This window comes from Cibotium barometz, chromosome 43 (assembly GCF_041138505.1).
Source record: "Cibotium barometz isolate CiBa-2024 chromosome 43, ASM4113850v1, whole genome shotgun sequence".
Lineage (NCBI taxonomy): Eukaryota > Viridiplantae > Streptophyta > Polypodiopsida > Cyatheales > Cibotiaceae > Cibotium > Cibotium barometz.
Genome location: NC_141088.1, coordinates 34,834,955 through 34,858,568, shown reverse-complemented (window position 1 = coordinate 34,858,568; position 23,614 = coordinate 34,834,955).

Here is a 23,614-nt window from a genome sequence, read left to right as displayed (position 1 = left end):
ATAGCATCATCATTAAATTCTAAGGCATTGGATCCATTACTAGGTGTGCTATGGAAAGGAGCAAGAGAAAAAGAGATAATAACCTATTTAATGTAGTATGAATTAATGGTTGCAATTATAAGTTTGAGGTAGTAAAATCAAGTGAAAAAGGAGTAAATCAAGGGAAGATGCTTGCATTTAAGGAGTAAATTAGGTAGAGGCAATATGCTTTTTTACTTTTTACTTTATGATAGATTGGGCTAGCTAGTCAAATATGCTTCTCATGGCATTCTCAAGACTTTGGAATTGCAAACGCACCATCCCTCAAGTTGGATGCAAGTTGTCAAGGACACTACATGACTTTGTAACTAATTTTCATGCAAAGATCTTGGTTTCAATTTTGTATTATCAAATTGATCCATTGTTTTAAAACTTTCCACAACACCTTGCACTCATATTCATGCATAATTTCACACTAGTTGACATGCATATCATCTTGTGTTTGCACACACATTCTCATTTAGCTCATGTTGGACCCCTCTGTGTCCTTCATGCATGCTACTCACATTGCACTCTCACCTCTACATCTAGTACATCTTGCCCTCATAATTTCACACTGGTTGACATGCATATCATCTTGTGTTTGCACACACATTCTCATTTAGCTCATGTTGGACCCCTCTGTGTCCCTTACAACGTGTCCCTTACAACCTAGAAATCCCATAACCTTGTCACCCTAGAGCTAAGAAAGGGATTGAGGAAGTTAGAATCCCTATAGGTCTCTATTGCGATGCATCAAGGCCAAGCTACCTACCTTGGGTAATTTTAACCCATTAGAAATTTGGCCATCTACAATAAGCTACCTACCTTGAGGACTTCTATCCCATTAGAGATTTGGCCATCTACAACAAGCTACCTACCTTGAGGACTTCTATCCCATTAATAAATCATATACACTAAATTTGGGTGCGGGGCATGTTGATAATGAGCCATAAAATTGCATTGTTGTCTTTTCCAAGAAAGCACCAATGAAACATGGTACTTTAAACCTCTATTCAGTAAGCCTTTGCCAAAAGTCATTCATGTGACTTACAATATAATGGCTCTAAATCAAGCTCCATAATAATACTAGTCTTCTTCAATGAAGCTAAACTTTTTCACTTTGCAATTGAATGCTTAAATCATCATTGTATGTATTTTTGTAGAAATTTTATTGATACTAATGTTTCTAGAAAGTAGTAAGCAAATATTTATAAAAGACCCTAAAATAATGATTTAAACATTATTTTGAATCCCCCTTTAAGAGGCATGCAAGGCCTATATGAATCTACACTTATACCACGATCACAAGGTAGAAGCATCGTGCCATAAAGAAGAAAATTATGCCATTACAATAGTTTGATTTATAATATACCATTACATAAACTATATACTATAATTTGCATATTATATCTTATATATATATATATATGTGTGTGTGTGTGTGTGTGTGTGTGTGTGTGTGTGTGTGTGTGCATGTGCATGTGCATGTGTGTGTGAGCGTGCATGTGTGTATGTAATGAAATATGATAAATAGCTTATAATTCATAGTATTATACACTATACACAATAAATTTATAACCAATATTAAAAAATTACATTTTATATACTATAAATTACATATTATATCTTTATATATATATATATATGTATGTATGTATGTATGTATCTTTATGTATGTATGTATGTATGTATGTATGTATGTATGTATACATGCATGTATGTATGTATGTATCTTTATATGTATGTATGTATACATGCATGTATGTATGTATGTATCTTTATATGTATGTATGTATGTGTGTACGTACGTGTGTGTGTGTGTAATGAAAAATAATAAATTTCTTATAAATCATAGTATTACACACTATACACTTAATAAATTTATAGGCAATATCAAAAGCCAAAAATTGAGCATAACTAGGTGTCGATGTCGAGGCAAATGGATGCCAAAACAAGAGTTGTGCAATGTTGATGCCAAAGTCGCGTGATCCCCGAGATCAAATGGAAAGGAAGGTGGGATGCCGTCCAAGATGAGGCTAATCATGTAACCACTTGGATCAAATGGGAATCCAAGTCATGCAAAATCCAAGAGAATGGCTCTCCAACCACTTGGGTTAAATGGTAAATATAGGAAACTAATGTCACTAATGTGGCTAGCCATAAATATTCCTGGGTTGAATAGATAATCATGGTACATATTGCCATCAAATCTGTGGCCCAAATGTCTGCTTGGATGGTAATGATAATGCGATGTCCAAACATCCCATCTAATAATGACTCCTATGTCAAATGGAAAACTAACAAGCCCATCCCCATGACCATAGTGTGAATCCAAATAATATGATCCACTAAAGATCTTATCAACGTGCATAGTCCTGCCTCTCCTATGAGGTCTCACCTCAACAAAGTCATCCTCCTCTTATGAACTATGCCTGACTACTCAAATACATGAACTATATCCACACAAATGCTTGCAGGAAAGCTATGAGAACTAGGAGTAGTGGCAAATCAAGAATGTCTCCACATGTGAAAACTTCAAAGGGATAGCCTAACACATCTAGCATAAGAAACTCAAGTCTATGGTCCTCATGATCCATTGTATGATCCAACATGTCTCATTAACCCCATGTGTAACAATGGATGCATCACTAGTTAAATGCTCATAATCCTCTAATAGACCCTCATCAATGTCTAATGCATCCCCATGATCCCTAGGACAATAGATAGACATATGTGTACACACAATACTCGATGCTATACCTGCACTTGAGATCATGTCCACATGATCTAGCTCATACACATCAATACCACATACATCATCATTATGTGCATCATGTGTATATGTTTTAATACCTGCCCACATGCTACACCTACCCTTGAGATCATGTCCATGTGATCTAGCTCACACACATCAATACCACATACATCAACATTATGTGCATCATGTGCGGATGTGTCAAATGTTATCATCATACATGTGCATGTGTATCATGTGCACATGTATCAATATCATCATATGAATGAGTGTCATCATATACATGTGTATTAATATCAACATGTGTGTGTGTGTGTGTGTGTGGGGCATGCTAGTGTTCAAGGACTGGTGGAGCAAGTTTTACCAAGATTGCAATGGCCGGAGGCTCGACCAGTACCTACTCAGTAATATGAAGACTTGTTTTGGGAAGTTCAGCAAACGCATGAAGGATCATCAAGTCGCCCAACACTTTTAATGCGGATTCTAGAAGGCGTCACCGTGGTGCCGATCGGCCACAGTAGAAGTGTTGCTGTGCAGATTGCAGTAGTTCTTTTTTTGTGGGTTTGCACAGTCCACCGTGCGTGCCAAGTGTTATGTGGGCCGCACACCGCAAGACTGCACATCGTAAGTCTAAAGTCTGGACCGTAAGCGTAATGCCGCAGTGCGTACCTTACATGAAAAGTCATTATTGGATCTCAAGGGGTGTAAACGGGAGGTCATGCCTATTTGAATCCCGTGACTATGTAACTCTTTAAAAGGCTATATGCATGTGTATTCAGAGCAATCAAGCAATCAATCAATCAATGTTTCATGCGATAATTCAGTAGTATGTGTTAGTGGAGCATTAACTATGTCACACTATGTATAATTGTTTCTGTATTCTTTTAGCATTATAAGTCACCTTTCCAATTAATGTTGTATGGTATGAGGGTAATCATTCCTGTATTACTGTATTGATGTTAAGCACGTGGTACATGTGTGTGTGTGTGTGATACATCATGTCATAATCATCTGAATCTATGTCAAAGTGGTCTACATCCTTGGGAACATAAGCATGATGGCTCAAGAGTGTAGGACACTCAAGCAAGTCACCAAAAGAAGAATCATCCCATGCGATCAATGTCGAACCATCAGTGTTGAGGTAGCCATGCAATGAATCAATAAAGTTGCCATGCACATAACATTTGGAACATCTCGCAAATACATCTCTTCTCATTAAACAATTGGCTAGGAATCAAACCCTCAAGATTGAACATCCAATCATGACATGAGTATCCTACCTCTTCATAGCATGAAGTTGAGGAATGAGAATCTAGATGCCTAAGGCTCAAAGTGCCAAAGGTATATATGAACTTGGAAAAAGATGTGTGATCCATGACATGAAGTGGCAACTCACAATAACGAGCATACGACCATGATGATAAAGCATGTCAAGCAAATATCCTATGATCGTGATCTGAAATGGAAACAAAGTGATGTCGATGATGAAAAGATATCGCACCATGGCAATCATAAGAAGGATAGAAATAATAACCCATGGACACGTGTGAATAACCACCAAGAATTCTCACAAATGCCCAATATATGTGAAATCCCACACTACGTGTGAACAAGCCTAAACAATCACTAAAACATGCTACTAAATCACCTATACATAAACCCCTTATGCAAATCCCAAAAATGTGTTAAACAAACCTCCAATCTATTCAATTACTTAGATGCACACTATGCACATTGTGTGGTGGCTAGGTGATGGCATCTACTACACCACCAAAACAGGCACACAAAAGAAGAAAATCTATAAGGTTCAAAACTAGGGGGATACTAGGATCCCAGCTCAAAAGGCACCAATCAACTAGGAAATAATCCTCTGACCTCCGGCTAAACACAAACGAACACCTCTTCACCCTTCAATCTGATTCAAATGTTACCTCCAACCATCCTCCTAGGTCAGATCAAACTACCAAGATCTTTGATATTTAGCCTAAATGCCTCAGCTGACTACCTTTGACAAGTAACTGACCTGAATCCTCCCTAGTTGACACAAAACTAATCAAATTCTGATTGTAGTCTTGATGGATACTTGTTGCCAATCTCAGCCAGAAACGTGTCCGCATGACTCCCAAAATGTCTTCCAACATCAACTAACTTCAAATACTTGACCCAGAACTTGTCAGAACAACCTGCCTTTACTGACACCCTGCCGCTCGACACTAGTCTCACCTAGCTGTCTTGATTCGAAAGACTGAAACAAAATCTAATTCGATAATGAGTTCTCCTAGCTCTCTTATTGTCCTCTAGGTCCAGCTAACCTCAATCTCTCAACCCCATAACCACGCTGATCACCTTCCTTATGCTCTGCGGATCTTCTGATGACATCAATTCAACTAGTCTTAACAGATAATACTGATTCGGTTAACAAAGATAGAACTAGCTGACTCAGATGCCTTACTTGGATCATGAACTTTCTTTTACTTGTCCGTCGACTCTTCCTAACCCTTAGGATGCTCTGATTTCATAGATATATGACACAAATGACTCTTTGCTAAACTGCTGAATCATAACTGAGTGGTCTAATTAAACCGATTTCTGACAGTTAACTCAATTGGATTAAATTTTCCTAGCTCTGAGTCCTCTAACACCTCTAAACCCTATGAACACTCAAACCTCACAAGAATTCAACCCTAAAACCATTCAACTAATTACAATGAACTTGTGGCTGACTCTAAATGACCAATGAACCCACAAACGTGTCTGCCTAACTGCTAACTTCTGTCAGGCATTCGATCGTCAGACTAAACTCAAAACTACTTCTCTTGAATCCAAAAGGATTATGGGTGAAAGCATGATAAGGTGGCACACTTTCTACCAGTTGCATTGGTTGCTACCACACTTGAAGACAACCAATATTAGTGGATTTAATATCATCATAACATGTATTTGGCAATTTATCTAGTGAGAGGACAGGAGCTGAGTTGAGCTGAGAGGAGTCAAGCCGAGCCGAGCCGAGCTGAGCTTTCATCTCAGCAAAGTCAATTAAAACAACACAAACCAAGCCCCATATCACAAATTTTCTTCAATCACAACACAGATTCAAGCCTTGAACTCTCAGCCTTCTTCACGAAAACAAAGCTAGAACTTGTCTCAACACACTGAGACATGGGTTCAAATATATCAGAAAAATACACTAAAAGCTTGGGGTTCTTCCACTGATAAACCTCAATGACTATTCAAGATACAAGGAAACTATATCCACAAACTCCATGCCTTCCCTAAACAGATTCAATTCAACACTCAGCTGACTGACAACAGCAACAATTGAGCAAGAATTGGACTAAATCATGTCTATATAACAAAGTCGCCACATAGAAATCAAAGGAAAATTATAACTAATGAAAGGATCTTTTCATGGGAAAAAAAAAGAAATCAAAGGGAAACCTCCTCCAATATGATGCTCTAGCCTATGACGTGTTCTCTACTCTGGTTTATTCGAATTTATCTCTGCTACACTAAAATTCACTTAGCAACCATCGAACAATGTAAGATCTTTAATCTGCAAGTAGCCTCTTTACTATAGTCACTCCCTTCTCTCACTCTTTGCTCTCTTGATTTTCCTCTTCTATGGTCCTTTCACTCTCTCTGTCTACTACTATGAAAATCTTATTAATTTTCCTTCATAGGCTCATCGCCACCTTGCCACCTTCTGGATTCTTGTGTTGCCCGCTTCCCACAATTGCCCAGACACCTTCTATTTTCATTTTTTAACATCTACACTTATCCACTAGTTGCCACGCGTTGTTTTGCCATCTAGGATCCATGTCATCCATCTTATTTACATTAGATGTTCCCATATACCATGTTTGTTTTCAACTCTAGTCTCCTCTCACATATTGCCCCAACCCTTCAGTGAAATACTTTCAAGTGTTTCACTATGCGTTTCCTGCTTTTTTTTTTTACAGCACTGCTGATGAGCGACGAAAACAGCGTGGGATATAGCGGTGGTTATAACGTGGGATATAGTGACAATTATAGCGTTAAAAAAATAGCAGTACTTATAGCGACACTTATATCCTGACACTTTTCCAAATCCTTTTATAAAAGCCATGCTATAACCGTTGCTAACCCCTCTTTTTGCTGTAGTGTAACCTTTCCATACCACTTGATGGCTTCCTCTCTGTCCAACAGTAAAGAATATAAACTGGTTAACCTCTTTCTCTCTTGTTCCTCTTGGGTCATATTGTACTATAACAAAAAATCAAGTGATGGAAGCATCACATTCATTGGCAATGTACAATTTTCTCCATACACTTGATGGCTTCCTCTCTGTCCAACAGTAAAGAATATAAACTGGTTAACCTCTTTCTCTCTTGTTCCTCTTGGGTCATATTGTACTATAACAAAAAATCAAGTGATGGAAGCATCACATTCATTGGCAATGTACAATTTTCTCCATACACCAAATGATATGAGGTAAACCCTATTTCTCTCTTCTCAGATACCCTAAAAGCCCATACAGATCTATCCAAGTACATATCCCAATCATTAGGGTGGTCTTCTACTAGTTTGAACAATAGTTTCTGAACAAATCTTTCAACCAGTCCATTACACTGGGGATGCTATGGTGTGGTAACCCTATGCTTGATACCCAATTTTTTGGTTAGACTTTTGGCCAAATCAGCTCTCAATTCTCTTCCTTGGTCTATCCCCCATTTCTCAAAGACCCCATAGCCCATAATGTGATGCATGGGTTTAGGAACTAGCACCTTCTTCTGAAAAGCTTGACATTCATGAGACAACTCTTGCACCAACACTAGATGTCCTTGTTCATACTTGGACACATAAGATTTGATGTCAATACCTTTCTTTTTGTAATGTCAACCCATAGTAGCCTCCACATCCTTCTTCATGACAAGCTTTAAAACAATATTGAATTTCATCCTCACGTAAAACCCTTCTTAGAACACCATCTGTTCCCTTATGATAGAATATGTCTCCAATCAAAACATACCTCATAGCTCTTCTGACAATTTCCCTCCTTGATATAATGGTCTTTGGACTATTATAGCATGTAAATCCTTAGAGAAAACCAGCTCTGCTAACTCATGTGCTCTCATGTTGTCCCCCTGGATACATGCTAGATCTGAAAGGCCTAGAGACGACTAAGGAGCTTCCTCACCTTAAAGAACCATGTCTTCATCTCATCTTTATTTATTTTCCAGGTACCTTGTACCTGCCTATAACAAGTGGAGAATCACCCTTTATAACCAGTCTTTTCACCTTCCTTTGTTTGCACTCTTCAAGACCCAAATTGAGGCTACAATACTCACCTTCCTTTGTTTGCACTCTTCAAGACCCAAATTGAGGCTACAATACTCAGTTTCATTATTGCTTTTAACTTGTATCTCCTGGCTTCTAGACCATAGCTCTTGACCTTGTTTTCTTACAAAAAAAAACCCAAAGCACCCCCTTTTACCAATGACTCCTTTTAAAAGCCCCGTCAAATAATAGAGCCCCATCAATATCCTACAGTTCTTCATGAAACCTGTAATCAAGAACCACCTTTTCAATATCTTTAATGGGTTTGGGCTTCACCTATGTCTCTTTATAGGTTAGCATGTCTGCCATATGGGCCCTCACACTATCTTCCTTTTTAATAAAGCTCACGTCAAACTCATGCAATATTATGATCCACTTTTGTACCTTTGGGTTGCCACCAGGATACTTCATCACATGAGGTAGAGATTATAGGAGGTGAGAACAACAAAAGGTCTATATATCAAATAAGGCTTCAACCTTTTTGTGGCATATACAAGTGTTAAGACCAATAGTTCAACCTCATGCCAACCCTTTTCAATCTCGCCTTTTGTCTTGCTGATATAAAAAACAGGTCTCATATATGACTGCTTTGTTCCTTTCTGCATCAACTCTGCTCCCATTGCATGTTCCCCAACAATGAAATTTCAAAAGTACCCTCTTCTACCTGACTCCACTTAAATGGATCTTGCTAACTAGCTTTCTACAAAGGGTAAACATACTCACCAGCATACAAAAAGATCTAGATAGATATCTAAGCTAAAGCTCATTAACTCTTTGGTTGTCTTGGGGATTTCCATTTGTATTAAACTCTCTACCTTTAAAGGGTTTGGGGTATGACATTCTCACTCACCTCATGTCCCAAGAGCACTACCCTAGCCCTTGCATCTTGCACTTTGCTGGGTTGAGTTGGGCACCATCATCATCATCAAGATGTTTAAAGACAATGTAAAGCCTCTCTACATGTATCAGTCTGTCACTATATACACAAAAATCATCCATGAATATTCTGACAAATGTTTCCGGGTATGGGGAAAGGATCTTATCCACCCAACTCTAAAAATTGGCATATGCATTAAGTAATTGAAAAGGCATCACTCTATAGCAAAACACTCCTCATGGAGTGATAAAAATCATCTTCTTTTGATCCTCAGGAGCCACTAGGGAAAATTTGGGCTCATTTTTGGGCCCTCTAAGGGATTTTTTGCCATCTTTGCATTGAAAATGGGGGCCGCTGTGAACATTTCTTACCTTATGTTAAAACCCCATCATATGACATATCATTAGAAAGATCATGAAAAGTAGATCTTATAGTTTCAAACTCTGAAACATTTAAAGTTGCTAAACTCAAGATATACCATTGTCCTCAAAATCAAGTTTAAAGGCTACCGTAAAATGGTCCACATCATCACTTTTGAACCTACTTTTTGTACATCTTCCATGGGTCATGTCCAAACCCCATCATGTTATATATCAATGGAAAGCTCTTGAAGAGTAGATTCTATATATGTAACCTCCCAAAAAATTGGAGTTGATTTACCAAAAAAAAAACCATGGCCCCATTTTTTTATGATGTGGCATTCCTTTATTGGGCCTAAAAATGAGCCCAAATTTCCCCTAATGTATTCTAATATGATAATATTCACTAAAACCATCACAATCTGAATACCTTTCATGCCCTGTCACCTGATCCAAAATCTCATCCTGAAAGAGAAGAGGGTAATGATGTCTCCTTGTCGTCTCGCAGCATTCAGTAGTTTGTAGTCCACAAAAATTATTCACTTATTACCTTTCTTAAGAACAATAACAATAGGAGACACCCACTCTGCATCATCAACCGGATAAATAAAACCATCCTGTAGCAACTTTGTGACCTTTGTCTCCAAAATTTGCCTCTATATTGTCCCTAATCTCCTTAGTTTTTGAGCTATTAGCTTAGCTCCTTCCTTCAATTTGATCTTATGAACAAAACTAGATGTACCCCTCATCTAAGTATAGTCCTTAGCAAAGATCTTGGGGTACTTATCAAGCAATTCTTCATATTTTTGTTTTTCCTCTTTGGTCAAATCTTCTATGTAAGCATCTGCATAAGCTCATCCTTTGTAACATTGGGCTTCACAGTTTGAGCACCAACCAACTCTGTTGTATGGTTAATCATCTGGCTCCTCTCTTTATCTCCAACTTCTCTCCAATCTCCAAGATCTTACTTGTGTTTAGATCATATTTTATTCTTTCTCCTTTGGGCCTATCAACAACAACAAATCTATATATCATTTATACCAGTATTTCCTAGACCTCATTGCAATCTGGTCCTCTCTCTATCTCCAAATTCTCTCCAATCTCCAAGATCTTACTTGTTTTTAGATCATATCTTATTCTTTCTCCTTTGGGCCTGTCAACAAACAAATCTATATATCCTTTATACCAATCTTGCCTAGACCTCATTTTGCAATAAACTAGGGTCTTCCCAAGATGATGGGATATGCCCCAACTCCAGTTGGAACATGACATGTACATCAATTACTACCTTCTATCCAAGCACATTCATCTCCATTTCCTCAGTCACACCCAAACACTTAACTTTTGAACTGTTGGCCATCTAACACTGAATATGGATTTACCAGTCACTATAAACCCAAATCATGAACTACTTCCTCTGTCATAAGACACACCTGGGCTCCACCATCTATATACACCGTGCTTATTTTCATACCCTAAATCCCGGAGACATCCTTTATAGGTAAAATTTTAGACACTCTATTTAGTTGAACCACATTAGCCTGGGGTGTTTTAACCTTGATCTGTGTGACACTAGCAAGCTTATGCCACTATCTTCTTATGCAAGAGTTCAACTGAAAAAGACGGCCATATGTAATATCTTCTTTCTTTTTCTTCACATTTGACAGAAGACTATAGGGGGATTCCCCCTCTGCAAGCTGAAAGTTTTCCATGCCAATTTTCCTCCTTATGGCTCTAGCTCTGCCTTGCTTACTAGACTCTGGATTCCCCATGGGTGTCTTCCCTTTTTCTCTTTTCTTCTTAGCCCTTGTTTCCTTACCAGATCCCTCTAACTCCAACCTCTGCAACCTAGTTTATGGTCTCAAGCATGTGCAAATTCCCCAAAGGGCCTTAAGGTGGTATCTGCCCTTTTATCGGCCCCTGGTTTCCGTTATTCACTTCTTTGTTACTGACTCCTCTGTTTCCTTCAAGCCTTTGAATAATTGGACCCATATATGCCTCCTGACTCCCTCCTTGGCTAATTACACTCTGGAGATATATGACCCCTCTCCCCCATAGTTATAGCATTGAAATTGATCTATCCTATTCCTTGGTGGTCTCTCTCCCTATGGTCTTTTAACCTGGTTCTGAATGACCTATACGGTAAGATTCCTAATCTGCTCAGTCAGCCTCTAAATTTTTTGATGCAGACCTTCCTAACCTCTTTCTGTCTTAGCAGTTCTTGGAACCTTAACACAAAGATCTCTTTCTACATGAACATCAGCACAGGTAAAGGCTCAATCATATTATGTCCACAAGTACCATGGTCATATCTACCTGACAAACTTGCCTCCCATTCTTTCCGAGCCAGCTCTTGCCTCCACACCTTCTTCTACCATTGTTTTGATGCCAGCCTGACTACCTCAGAATAGGTATCAGGGTCTTTTAGCTCAACTTTATCCTTAATAACACCGTGCAACAGTCCTATAAATGTATCCTTCTTCAAGAAATCAAGAGGTAGGTGATTTTCCCCTAATACCCTCACTATCCTTCTCCACACCTATTCTGACTACCTCAGAATAGGTATCAGGGTCTTTCAGCTCAACTTTATCCTTAATAACACCGTGCAACAGTCCTATAAATGTATCCTTCTTCAAGAAATCAAGAGGTAGGTGATTTTCCCCTAATACCCTCACTATCCTTCTCCACACTCCTTCAAATTTGTTCACAAAAGTAGTAATCTCCTCTTCCTCCCTGTGGTACAACCTACTAAGTTCCTTCCAAAGGTCCTTTGGACTTTCAATCTTGCCGTACTTTCTTCTTAGTTCATTTCTCAAGTTCTCCCAATTACCCCCATGCTCCTATGTTAATACATCTTCATACCATTCCTTGGCCACAACCTCTAGAAGCAATCCTATTATCCAATATTTATACGCATCATCATTCCTATTATTTCTCAATGCTTTCAATTCAACCCTCCTTAATAATTGAGCGACATCTTCTCCCATCTCCCCTCTGAAACATTATATGAAAAATCAGCCCACCATAAGTCGTGAGTTGATTTTTTAAAGTGGTTTCCAACTTGTAAACCAAAGCCTTAAGCAAGAGCTTCTTGGTCCTCAGTGGGGGCACCAAAGCATGTGTGGTGGTTGGGTTATGGCCTTTATTGCACCACCAGTAGGCACACAAGAAGAAAATATATAAGGTTCAGAACTAGGGGACACTAGGATCCCAACTCAAAAAGCATCAATCAACTAGGAATCAATCCTCTGACCTTTGGTTGACATAGATAGACACCTCTTCACCTTTCAATCTAATTTCACTATTACCTCCAACCGTCCTACTAGGTCAGATCAAACTACCAAAGACCTCTGATCTTTACCCTAAATGCCTTAGCTGACTTCCTCTCACAACTAGCTGACTTGAATCCTCCCTAGCTGACACAAAACTGATCAAATTTTGATTGTACTCTTGATGGATACTTGCTGTCGAATCTCATTCAGAAACATGTTCACTTGATTCCCAAAATGTCTTCCAACATCAACCAACTTCAAATACTTGACCCAAAACTTGTCAGTTCTCCTTTGCTGACACCTTGCCGCCGCCGACACTAGTCTCATCTAGCTGTCTGTAAACTGATTTGGAAGACTGAAGTAGAATCCGATATGATATGAGACATCCTTGATCTCTGATTTTCCTCCAGGTCCAGCTAACCTCAATCTCTCAACCTCAGAACCATGCTGATCACCTTCCTTATGTGCCTGGATCTTTTACCAATATCAATCCAACTGGTCTTAATGGATACTAATTCAGTTAATGGAGACAGAACCAACCGACTCAAATGCCTTACTTGGATGAGGAACTTTATTTTACTTGTCCGCCCGTGTGACGATTCTTCCTAACCCTTAGGCTGCTTTAATTTCATAGAGATATGACACCAAAGACTCTTTGTTGCTGACTATAACAAATTGATCAGTCGAATTAAATTGATTTCTGATAAACAGGATGACTGACACAAGTGGATCAAATTTTCCTAGCTGTGGGGGGCCCACCTTCACTTACTTGCAAATTTTGGTCATGATCGGAGCATGTTTGGGTTAGTAATTAGCGTCGGTGCGGATTTTTCAAGTGTCTTGGTGCTTAAGAGGCCATGGAAAATCCGGGTCTTCCCCATACCATCGTACCCAAACATGCTTTGATGGAGACCAAACTTTGCAAGCATGTGGGGGGGCCTACCCCGACATGCTTGCAAAGTTTGGTGATGATCAAAGCATGTTTGGGTTAGTAATTACCGCACGGTTGTGGATTTTCAAGTCTCTTGGTGCTTAAGAGGCCATGGAAATCCGGGTCTTCCCCATACCATCGTACCCAAACATGCACAAACGGGGACCAAACTTTGTAAGCATGTGGGGGGGACCCACCCCCACATGCTTGCAAAGTTTGGTCACAATCGGAGGATGTTTGGGTTAGTAATTCACGCCCGGTGCGGATTTTTTAAGTCTCTTGGTGCTTATGAGGGAAAATCCAGGTCTTCCCCATACCATTGTATACCCAAACATGCTCCGATGGGAACCAAATTTTGCAAGCATGTGGGGGGGGCAACCCCACATGCTTGGAAAGTTTGGTCCCTATCGGAGCATGTTTGGGTTAGTAATTAGTGCCCAGTGTGGATTTTTCAAGTCTCTTAGTGCTTAAGATGCCATGGAAAATCCGGATCTTGAACGATCATCCAGTGATGATATAGAAATGATACTCTCGAATAATGACACCGACCTCGAGTGTACTCGCTATCCCATCTACATGGGCCTCTACATGTAGATAGCTAATGTGGACCATAATAGCAACTGGTGAGGTAAGCAAGAGAGACGATTAGGACACAAAAAATCAAATAAGTAATATAGCAAGAGAGACGATTAGGACACAAAAAATCAAATAAGTAATATAGCTCAAACACGAAACAAATATAGCTCAAACACGAAACAAATATTATGAAATATAACCATTACCTGCTCCGAGAAGTAATACTTAGATTGTATCTCCTAAAAAAGTGTGAAGGTGTAGTTCTCTACAAAATCAATCACATAGACGACCACACCAATAGGAAACTCTGCTAGGCATGCTTGGAACTGACGATTCTGCCAGGCATGCTTGGAACTGATGATTCTACCACTTGGCACAATGATTGTGCTGTATATAGGGGTAGATCTGCTCCCTAAATGTGGTTGTGAAGTGACAACGTGGTGTATGTTTGTCCACGAGCTGCAACTTGCTGGACTGCCCACCACCTCTGGAGCTGGTATGTCACATACTCATAATGTTACCATGGCACTATCTCTTGGTCACTTGCGTCAAGATCTACCATCTGTAGATGTGCAAGTGAACCACATGATGTGCAATTGCTCTCCACACAAGGCATCCTATGGAACTGGGCATCCTCCGTGCATGCCCACAAAAGGGAGTGGATGAAATCACGAGGACTATGAGGCAACTCTCTATGCCCACTAAGAGAACAGAACACATAATAAAAAGGTCTGAACTCAACATGATAGCGACAACAACATGTGTCACGCTGACGTGAGTACCTCACAAACCAAGGCTTACACCCCTCAAATGACCTTTGCCCAATTTTAAGCTCTGGATACGATGCCACAAACTGATAATACAACTATGTTTGGGTCATTTCAAGAAAGCAAGCACCGTGCTCAATGAACACTCCTCTTGTCACTCTCTTACACAAAGCTTTCTTGAAATCTAGCGAGGCACGACGATTCTCCTCCCAAAAACTTTCTATCAAGGCTCTAGTGGTTTCATCTAGTATGCGATCATGCCTAACTACACGACCACTACTCGCCCACAAAGCACCAACCTCATTGGCATCTAAACTTTGCCGTCTAATAGACCCAACTCTAAGTGCATTGGTGCTATGGAAAGGATGCGAGATGTGGCACTCGCCTTACCCTTCATTTGGGAGCTACTTATGGCTGCCACAATAGCCCGTCGAGCAGCCAAAGTGTCTGCAGAGTTCCTCTTCTTGTTAAATGTATAGGAACGACGAACACTTTGTACCACCGCCATGTTAGCTCTCCTCTCTCTTTGACCTCCAATGTCAGAAAGCACCCTACAGCTGGCCATGTTGGGCAGATCGATCAAAGCATCAAGCACGCATGCTTGTGATGAAGGTGTGAGGTCTTTGAAATAGGAATGGAAGATTGCATGGACACGACGATACGCCCTTGACTTTGATAGTTCTTTCCTATCCACACTATGGGCACCCAAAGGAGGAGGTGGGTTCTTGTGGAAGAGAAAGGGGCTCAGGAAGGGTGGGTTCATGTGGATTATCTAAACTAAGGGGTAGTGGGGGGGAGGAGGAGGGAGGGAGAGGAAGTGGAAGAGGAGGAGCAAGGCTTGGATCATTGCCAACGGAAGGTGTTGCTCGTTGACGTGCTCTCCACTCTCTCTTTCTCTCATGAGCTACCCTTTTCCTCTCCTCCTCTTGAACTCGGTGGATGGGGGGAAGTCTCACGTTTTTTACTCCTACGACTTTGAGAACCCATTCTCAAGGACGCTAAGAGAGTAAAAATTACGAAGGCTCGATGATGGGATAGTACTAGAGATGTGTGATTATATAGGAAAAATAGGTTATCCACTTCAAATCTCATTGGATTTCCTATCTAGGATTGATTGGATAATTAAGATAAACATAAAGATAATTAAAGATAAACTATTATCCACTTAAAATTTTATATTATTAATAATATTTATTAACAAGTTTGAATATTTATCATTACTAGATATTTAAATATATCTTTTATTTTATAATTATATAACTACATTTTCTTTTATAGTGTATTTTTTTCTAAATTTTATTCAAAGGTTTATCCTACACATAAATATTTTTAAGAAATATAAAATTTAAAAAATTATTATTTTTAAATTAAATAATATTAAATTTAAAAATGATATTATTTATCTAATTTTAAAATATAATCCTTTAAAATTAGTGATTTTAAATTCTTTTATATTAATAAGTTATATATATTTTATTATTTAAAATTCTATATTTTATTTCTTTGAATTACTAAATTAACTTTTTCAAAAATATGTTTTTTAAAAAAAAGGGGAGGTGGGAAGGAGGTGCCACGTGTCATATGCGTGCATGACACATGGCATTTTCTTGACATGTGGCATTATTATGGGACAGATGTGGCATGCCATGTCACCAAGTACGAGGTGGCATGCAAAGGTGGCAAGAATATGTGACATTAATGATGACTAGGATGATGAGGTGGGGAGCCAACTAGGTTGACCATGTTGATATGGAGGGGAGAGGTGGCAAGGTGAGGTGGCAAGCTACTTATGTGGATCCTCTCGAAGCTGATGTGGACATAAAGTGGCATGCATATGTAAGATTTGTGCCTACCCAAGCCTCACACATGGAATGATATCTAGGTTTTGAAGTTTACCAAGCCTAGATTTCCAAACCTAACTAGGATTGGTTTTAGACTTGAAAAGGGGAGAGTGGACACAATATGGGAATTTTCACTTGGGAGGATTGAAAATGGACCTTCCCATACTCAAATTAAGCCAAATTTTTTTTAATAAATTCATGGGGCGACAAGTATATTGATCCCTAGAGTTTTTAGATTGAAAGATTCAATATTTGATTTTCTAGAATTAAATTACAATTTATTTAATGGGCCTCTAACAGTCATAATAAATTTTCCAAAGTAAATCTACAAAAATCCAACCATTAGATTTGTAATTTTACCTTATACCCACATTCTACTAATCTTTCCCAATCTAATCATCACTAGATCCATACAAATTGAGTATTTTAAATGGTAGATGTGGTGGGAGGACAAAATAGTATGTTTTTTAACAATTCTAATACATTTTAAATAATATAGAAAATAGCAGAACACATAAAAAAATTACTCGATAAATCAAGTTAAGCTCTATGTTATTTGAATTTGTGATATACAAAGTGGGAACATCATATGAGTAATAATGTAAAGGTTATAGGCAATTTACTCACATTCACTGTACTTGTCTAAACCTCCAACATGGCCTGTATACAATTTTGGTTCCCAAAGAAAAGGGGATTTGCAATTATTGGATATTCAATCAGATTGTAGTTTTAGGTGCCAACTTTGCATATGATGTTCAATTAGAAGACCTTGAAGTAAAACTCCTTGGCTAACTAGGAGAGATTGGCTATTCTTTTTGAAAAAATGCCCGTTTTTAGGCTAAAGCCAAGGGCGCCCACTGAGTGAAACTAGATAACCTCATCTTGCAACCACCCAGCAACATGATGGCTTTAGCTGTGGTTGGAGAGTGTACTACAGTGCCATGATGTTGTTGCACTCAATGTTGGGACTGTCCTTATAAAATGTAAGCATGCACTTCTTCTTCTAATGATAGCACATATGTAATTTTTTGTATGTGTAGAATCTACGATTAGCAGAATATACGAATTTGGATCTATGAATATTTAGGGCTACAAGAATTGAAACTCTAATCAACAATATTGGGCAACAAGTGCCTCATGTGCCATATGCATTTGTGCCCCCTCCACAATGGCACAACGGCTAAGACCAATGCCACCACCGCGGCAGTATTTACAAATGCCAATCGACAAGGGAGTGGATCCACCTTGGAGATTTGACATCCCCTTAGCAGGAGCAAGCATAGCAAGAGCATGTTAGTGACTCTCCCCAATAAGAGAAAGCTTACTCTCCCCCATATAGCAAAAGAAAGCTTTCCCTACCCACCAACACATCTTTGATGCAATGTGTAAATTCAATATAATTGAAAATGTAGGAAGGCATTGATCTTTGTATTAATTGCTCTTGACATGTAAAAAAAAATTCATGTCGGATGTTAACAATGCATTTTTTTATCTCCATGTTGTAATAATGATCTCTTTGATATAGTCGGTAGCACCAAGAAAACATGCTTCATGGTAATGTCTTTATATGAAATGTTCCTTTTGTTCTCCATGATATCTATATTCAAAATTCAAAGTAATCTATGTACGTAATAGCCTATTATATCTTAATGTTGAATTATAGACATTTTCAAGGTAGAGGAACAAGGGTGCCCAGGATGTGTGGTTGCCATTGAAGCAAATAAAAAGAAAAAGATGCAAAAAGAATAAAGAAGTAACATTTATACAACAACATATAGACCAAAGGTAACTCTTAAAATTTTATTATAGATGGAAAGGTTATGTTAGTATACACTCAATGCCCGTCTCTCATCATGTATCTCACTTTGATGTATGATGCACATTTTTTAGGTCCCCATTATGAGGAGTAGCCATGGTGCATATGTCTTTAGCGGGAACCTCAGCTTAGACACCCGATGGGGTCATCATTGTGACCACCATTGATGATGATTAGGAGATGGTCAAAGAGGTACGAGTGTTAGCTAGGGTCCGGGGCATCGCCTCGACTGGGGGGTCCAAGGGGGGCTAGCAGCCCCCCTGGCAGGGGTTTGGGAGCAGGAGCCCTCGAGGCAATGGTATGAGGAATATTCCCTTGAATACTATGTCCATCATTAGTGGGCGGTGGTCGGTGATTGGTGGGCCGTGTTCTTGATACGCGGGTAGGTGACCGTGTCTATGTAGTGTAACTGCCCTCATTGTATATGGGTCTACCACACCGCGTACAGTACTATATATGGACATGGTTGCCATGAGCTAAGGTATCCAATGCTTGTGAGTATCCACCCCCTTTTACACTTCCTATATACTCCATTCAGAGTCGGTCTAGATCGCCATCTAAGCTCTACTTGAGAGCACACAAGTGGACAGTGCCATCTCTTTGGTATAACCAAAGACACACTTTCCATCCATGATGGGCTGCCAAAGCAATAACAAATCGGATAGTGGTCATACAGGAAGTAGGAGAAATAATCAATCCCTTTCTACTAGGCATAACCTTTTGCAAAAAGTCTAGCCTTAAATTTGTCAGCAACAATGAATCCATCTACCTTTCTCTTAAACTTTGAAACCCCACTTAGTACTAAATAGCTTTCTTATCAACTGGTAGATCCACTAAACCGCAAGTACTATTTTTTTAATGAAATAAATTTCATCTTGTATGGCTTTTACTCAATTTGGCTCTTTTTGAGCCTCTTCAGAAGACTCAAGTTCATCTACATCATGTAGAGAACGAATAAATGCAAACTCATAAATATATTTTGAAGAATTAGTTTGGGAATCGAATCTAGTTCTACTTTGTAAAGAAATAAAAATTTGCTATCCTACAAGTGTAATATACCCATCTTCACTAATAAAGAAATGTCCATGTAGTAATAGATGAATTTATGAGTTTTTAAGGTATAATAATGATTTTATTAAATGAGCCATTTCTACTTAGGATCTTCAAATTTTGAGCCCAAATTTGAAATCTACGCGTGATGTTACCCTGATATAGCATTTAACAACATCGGACACTGGATCAAGCTCATTCGCAAATTTTGGTTATTTTTAGTTAAAAAGCGACGACCTTTAAACCTTAATAAATGCACGTTCGGGCATCCGATCGACAAACGGTCTGCACCCCAACAACTAATGAGTGAGATCCAAGCTCTTCATCAAATCTGCACGTGACTTTGGTAAAACAGAGATTAAGCTTTCAATATTTGGTCAAATCTTGTGTTTCTTGGCTTAATCCTCTACTAGACTCATTGCTATTGATGGCTTTGAAAGCATTTGAGCTCATTTGAAGTCTAAGGCACCAGATCTGGACTCCCTGCATAGTCTGTTTTCTGCACACAAAAGAGTGGATTAATTTACTAATCAGTGATTAATCAATGCTAATCACTATATTTTGGTGCAATTGAGGATTCAAATTAACCATTAGGTATCTGATACAGATCCCTATAACTTCGAAGTTGGTTTGATATCCCAACCATTCCGTACAAATTGGTTACCCTTGATTTAATGTAATTTTTGAAAAAATTGTGCTGATAAATTTGTGATAATCATCATTTTGCATTTAACCCCTGGCTAATGCCTATAAATCTCACTCAAAATCAAAATTATTCACAGCCAGAGTTACATTTGGGACTGTGCATGAGAATGAATGCTATACGCATTATGTATTGGGCACATTGCATCAGTGTAAATATGGGATCAGACACTGCCCTTGTCCAAAATAAGGCAAGAGGTAAGACCTCCCACATAAATTTGGGTTTGCATTGCATAATGATACAAGATAAACATCAAAAACCCAAAGGAACTGTCAGCAAATCATTTGAACATATTGCTCGAATGGAGAAAAAGACTTGACGGACAAGCTCATGGCCCCAGCCATGAAAGAAGAAGAATATCTCTTTCCAAGAAGAAGATCCACACCAAGAAGATCTAAAGGAAGACATGGACACGAGAAGAGAATCTGCCACCCACAAGAAGAGAAGCTACCACAAGAAGACTGAAAGAAGACATGGACGCGTGAGAGAAGCTGCCACGACAAGAAGACTAAAGACAAGAGAAGATGTGAGGCTCCAAAGAGTGAGGAGCCATGTGAAAATCTCTGAGAGAGAGAGAGAGAGAGAGAGAGAGAGAGACCCCACAACCCCATGTAACCTGCCCCAACAAAGTAAAACCACCTCTGAGCCACCGATGATGTAGGCCACGTGGTAGATAGATGTATGTGTGAGCACTTTAGTCAAGGTCGCGGGCACTTATAGTAGCCTTCGACACATTGAGAGAGAGAGTGTCAAGGACTATGGAGTTTAGGGACTTGAGGCACTAGTCGCGGGCTGTCAAGTAAGAGAGAAACTTGATACAGGGTCCAGGTGTGCTAAGATAACTTGAGGGGAGGTGTGCTAAGCGCTAGTCGCGGGCACTTATAGTAGCCTATGGAGTTTAGGGACTTGAGGCACTAGTCGGGCTGTCAAGTAAGAGAGAAACTTGATACAGGGTCCAGGTGTGCTAAGATAACTTGAGGGGAGGTGTGCTAAGCGCTAGTCGCGGGCACTTATAGTAGCCTTGGACACATTGAGAGAGAGAGTGTCAAGGACTATGGAGTTTAGGGACTTGAGGCACTAGTCGCGGGCTGTCAAGTAAGAGAGAAACTTGATACAGGGTCCAGGTGTGCTAAGATAACTTGAGGGGAGGTGTGCTAAGCGCTAGTCGCGCGGCTTATCAAGTAAGGGGAGGCAAACTTGGTATAGGATCTAGGTGTACTAGGAGTATTCACTTGAGGGGAGGTGTTGAAATATACAAGTGAATAGGGTGTGTACGGGAACAAGCCCTTGGATAGAGACTGTAAAAGAGAATGAGTAAATGTGAAAGAACCTGTGAAAAGGTGAGAAAAATCTACTGGGAGAGAATAAAGGATAGCATGAGAAGATTTAGGAAGTAATTATGCCACCCATGATTTGGAGCTCTTAGCACTTGTTCATTGCCTCAAATAATGGAGACATTATCTTTTAGGGGGCAAATTCCAGCTTGTAACTGACCACAAAAGTCTGAAGTGGATCTTCACCCAGCCTAACCTCAACATGCGACAAAAGAGATGGATTGAAATTCTACAAGAATATGACTTCGACATCGAATTTCGCCCTGGGAAAGATAATGTGGTAGCAGATGCACTTAGCTGCTGTAAATCTTTCTTAAGTGAAATTTCAATGCCAAATAATCCCATACTGGTCAAGGTGGCATTAGGACTTGTTTGGGGTCTTCTTGGGCCCTTTTATTTGGACACTTAGTGAAATGCTTAAAATGCTAATCAAGCTTTGACCAAGCTAGTGGCCTAGGCCTGAAAATGCATTTTTCCGTTTCTACAAAAAAGAAAATAGGCCAAAAGGTGATCTAATCATTAGATCTTCTGTCCTTGGGAAGGAATATGGACCTAACTGCCTTTTTGTCTTGTAGTGAAGTACCTTTCACAAAGAATGTTTGAAAATTTTCGTCACTTTGTTCCCTCCCTTTTTGGAGGTGCTGCAGATCCCACTCTCTCTCTACACTCTCTCTCTAAAATGCGTTTAGGGTGTTTTACTTGGGTAAGGGCTTCTTTTTCTCTCTCTAGGAGCCATGGCCTGCAGATCTGGACCTCCTACTCCATCATCCTCTCCACCAGCTCTCATGGAAGAGCTCACCATCCCCTCTTGTGAAGGTACAGATCTACACATCCTTGCAAGCTGAAGCTCTCCATCTCCATCACTAGCAAGCTCTCCATATCTATCATCCTCTCCACCAGCTCTCATGGAAGAGCTCACCATCCCCTCCTGTGAAGGTACAGATCTACACATCCTTGCAAGCTGAAGCTCTCCATCTCCATCACTAGCAAGCTCTCCATATCTATCTCCTCAAGGCCTCCATTTCCATCTCTGTATCCATCTGCATCTCCTCCACCTCCATCTCCATCACCATCTCCATCTTCATCTCCTCCATCACCATCCACATTTCCATCCTCCACCTCCATCCTCCATCTCCATCATCTCCATCACCATCCACATTTCCATCTCTGTATCCATCTACATCTCCATCTCCATTTGCTAGGTACAATGGCTCTACGGGACATCACCAACAAGCAATCAAAGTTTCGCTTGCACGTGGACTTAGACGAGGAGTATGCCACAATGCGAAGTAATCGAACGAAGGGATGTATTCCTGCTGAGGTGCTACGACTTCAAGGTGCAAAAGCCATTGATCTTTGGACTGATGGAAGCATTTATCCCCTTGATCCACAGACTGGTGCACCTCCCCCTTTTCGTAATATCACGCAGGTCGTACGCTTCTTGGGTGATGGTTATAATGGTTTCTTAGGGTACTGTGAGAGGCTCTATTCTTTGTACTTGCAGGAACTCTATTCTTTGTACTTGCAGGAACTCTCAAATCAAAATCACCTCAGGAAGCTTCTAAAATTATGCAAGGTAGAAAAGGTAGAATGTGGTCAACTTTCATGGCCACAAAGGAACATATGCTGGCTCGAGTCAAGGATCTAGAGAAGGAGGATGCAGAGCAGAAGATGAAGCTTGATGAAGGTGTGGAAAGCAGGGATCGAGCTATAGAGAACTATCTCCGTCTTCGAAACTCAACTCGGAACCTTCGCCAACGTGTCGATCGTTTCACTCACCTCCCCGTGGGATATAATGCAAGGCAGCGAAAGCGCAAGCCTCTGAGTCTTCTTTCCAAAGATGGGGGGGCTCGCAAGCGACGTGTGCGTCAAACAAGGTAATCACAGCTTCAAAACTAGCATTACATTCCTTTTTCATATAGTTATGTCATTGACTTTGAACTATGTGATGTCCAGGGAATGTGCTAAAGCAATATTAGGTTGTTCCAATACTGAG